This window comes from Myotis brandtii, unplaced genomic scaffold (assembly GCF_000412655.1).
Source record: "Myotis brandtii unplaced genomic scaffold, ASM41265v1 scaffold48, whole genome shotgun sequence".
Classification (NCBI taxonomy): Eukaryota; Metazoa; Chordata; class Mammalia; order Chiroptera; family Vespertilionidae; genus Myotis; species Myotis brandtii.
In genome coordinates, this window is record NW_005368341.1 from 7,657,362 (window position 1) to 7,660,368 (window position 3,007).

A 3,007-nucleotide genomic window follows, 5' to 3' on the forward strand; every position below is an offset into this window, starting at 1 on the left:
CATGCTGGTCCAGCTGTTTGAATTCAAGCTACTCCTTCCTATAAAAATAATCTCAAAAAACATTCCAGTGCTTTCTCAATGGAATAATAAATCTGCTAATGAACGCATTCTGCAATGATTTTCATGGCTGCCCTCAGCTAGAGACAGTGGGGGTGAGGGGGGAGAACATGATTGCAAATGCGAGAGGAGTGGCTGCCCTCAGCTAGAGACAGTGGGAATAGATGGGTGAGGGGGGAGAACATGATTGCAAATGCGAGAGGAAAGGAGGGAGAGACAAACCAAACTTTGGATGTTCTGTACTGATGGCAAGGAGGGGGAACTAAAAGTTCCTAAACAAGATCTTCTGAGAGGTCTGTCTCCCGCAATAAAACAGATTTACCCCTGCTGAGTACTAGCGTGTTTCCTTTCCCCAATAGAAGCTGGCTGGGACAGGGGCAATATCTCTGAATGACTCTAATATGCCTAATTGAAGAATTTTAACACTAAATATTTTCAAATTTTCAAGTTAGAAAGCTTAGTACATAGTAAGATTTAATCATCAGTTGCTCTTGGTTTTAACTTAGTAAAATACAAAAGTTAAGCCTCTCCCCCAAATGAATAATTCAAGACAAATCACAGGCAAGGCTGTTTTTTAATTGCATGTAAGTTTTCTTCTCCATATTTTCTGTAAGAAGTCCTAATTTAAATACACAAATCAAAATACCTGTAAAGACTACTAATGAGTTGGAATGCATGAAAGAAGAGTGGGGAAGATTTCTAGGTAGCAAATAGCAAATACTCTAGCCTCGGGTAACTTTTATTCTCTTTAACACCAACCAGTAAATAATTCCTCACTTAACACGTAGAAGCTCACAGTGAATGCTACTTCTAGATACGATGGATTGTGACCTTGACTGTATTATATACTCACATGTCACTCCAGGGACGGTACCATTTTAATGTTTAGGGAGTCTGGGTCCCATTCCCTAGGTATACTGGTGTGACTATAGAAAAGCTTTCTCTTACCTGACTCTCAGAGAAAGTCTTTGTCAAACTGGCTCACAATTCCTAGACTTGGTCCCCCAAAGTGCGATGCATTTCAAGTTCCTGGTCTCTCCTTCTTTTTGACTAATAGGAAAATGTAGCACAATGTACAGGAAGTATTTCCTTAGGAATTTGTGTCCTGAGGAGCTAGGTTTCATGCTTTCGATGAATTTCCTAACCACCCCCTTGGCCTGAGGATTATCTGGGATTGTGCAGTGAGGCCTGTCCCCCTGGGAGACGGCCTCCATCAGAGAGCTTCCCCTCCAGATCAAAGCTCCACAAACGCCCAACCCACTTTTCCCTCCATGTCACATCCTCGCCTTCATCCTCCAAGGCCTCTCAACTCCTTCAACAGGGGGTGCCAGGCCTTTCTGTTCCCCTTTCCCATCCTTAAAGCATGAGTCCCATATTGCTTCTAAAACCTTCATTCAAAGTTTTTTCCCCAGGAGACAGTGTAAAGTCAGGGTCTCCAAGGATGGCTTCCAGTCAGCTTGGAATGTTTTCAAAATGTAATTTACAGGTGCTCTGATATAAATGAGCCAATTTTTAACTCTGGATCCCTTTGTCGCTTGCTTATTAAGTGTTAACTAGCAAAGATGGCTTTCAGGACTCATGCAGCCGATCCGATTCCGTGCACCCAAGTTTTGAACGCTCTGTTCCTCACTCTTTTCTCCACTAAGAAAACACCACGTGTCAAAGAGTGGATGGGAACAATAAGATGTTGATGAGACCCAGGACACATGTAAAAAGTCACCTCCAGCTCCAGAGGTTGAAAAGGAAGCAATGTATCCCTGTCCTTTGTTCTTAATGCTTGATACTTGGTTCTTCACTTCCAACCTATTTGGAAAACAGTCATGCTATGTGGCTTGAAAACGCTAAGCAGGTTCTGATATCTTATATAAATGTGTGGTGTTTCCAAGAAAAAAACCCCAAACTGGGAAATGTCCTCAAAAGGTAGGCGACAAGGGGGGCCCCCACAGCCAGGGACCAAGTTGCCAAACAGTCAGAGAACATGGGTTTGCTTTAGCTGAACATGACCTTCCTGGTGGTTGCAAAATGTGCAGTGGTCTCCAGGAAAGCGCACATTGTTTCATGCCACTGTGTGGCTTTCAAGTACAGATATTACTGAAGAAGTGTGAACACCAGATGTGTTGTCTTAATGTATTTAAGACATGGTTGGTAAAAGCATAAAAACCTTCACAGAGACGCTGCGCTGCTGAGGGAAATCAAACAAAATCAAACACAAAAGACTGAAAAGAATACATGCCATGGATCAGTAAGCGAAGCTTAATCTTCACATAGTTCTTGGGAATCACAAGGTATCCAAATGCGTGCAAGGTTTTAAATAAATTGCAGAGAAAGCAGGGTCTTGCCAGCTTCAATTTTCTTGTAAGTGAAATCCACCACAGGGAGTGAAAGGAAACTGATCCATGATTCCCTTCCTCTGATTGGCCACTTCATTAATGGTTTTTTTTCTTCCCAGAATGATGACAACTTAATCCTGAAAGGAGGAAAAGAGAAAATTGTTATATGGTAAAAAAAAAAATCATGTATCATTCATTTTTCTTCAATTACACGAGACATCAAAATTGGTCAGGCCAGGGTGAGCCTATTCGTTTTCTCCACAGCTACCCCAAGCCCATGTATCTGAGGCAAAGTTGCCTCCTTCACCCAAAAAATTCTTATAATGTGATAAACAAATGTTCTGACTGCTTTTACTTCCCTTCAAAGAATTTAACTCCGTGAATTTAAATGACCTGACCTCACCCAGCCGGAGTGGCTCAGTTGGTTGAGCATCATCCTGTGCACCACAAGGTTGTGGGTTCAATTCCTGGTCAGGGCACATACCTGGGTTGTGGGTTTGATCCTTGGTAAGCACATATGAAAAGCAACCTACCTCCCTCCCTCCCTCCCTTCCTTCCTTCCTTCCTTCCTTCCTTCCTTCCTTCCTTCCTTCCTTCCTTCCTTCCCTCTTTGCCTCCCT

General features: G+C 42.7%; 1 protein-coding gene across 5 annotated transcripts in view; it reads right to left on the reverse strand.

Moving 5' to 3' along the window:
* Positions 1-1,090: 1,090 nt before the first annotated feature.
* Positions 1,091-3,007, reverse strand: part of CDK14 (cyclin-dependent kinase 14) — a 516,851-nt gene continuing 514,934 nt past the window's right edge. For all 5 annotated transcript variants that reach the window (XM_014547610.1, XM_005876105.2, XM_005876106.2 and 2 more), the window contains exon 14: positions 1,091-2,524. The gene's annotated coding sequence lies outside the window, so the exon portion shown is untranslated. The remainder of the gene's footprint in view (positions 2,525-3,007) is intronic.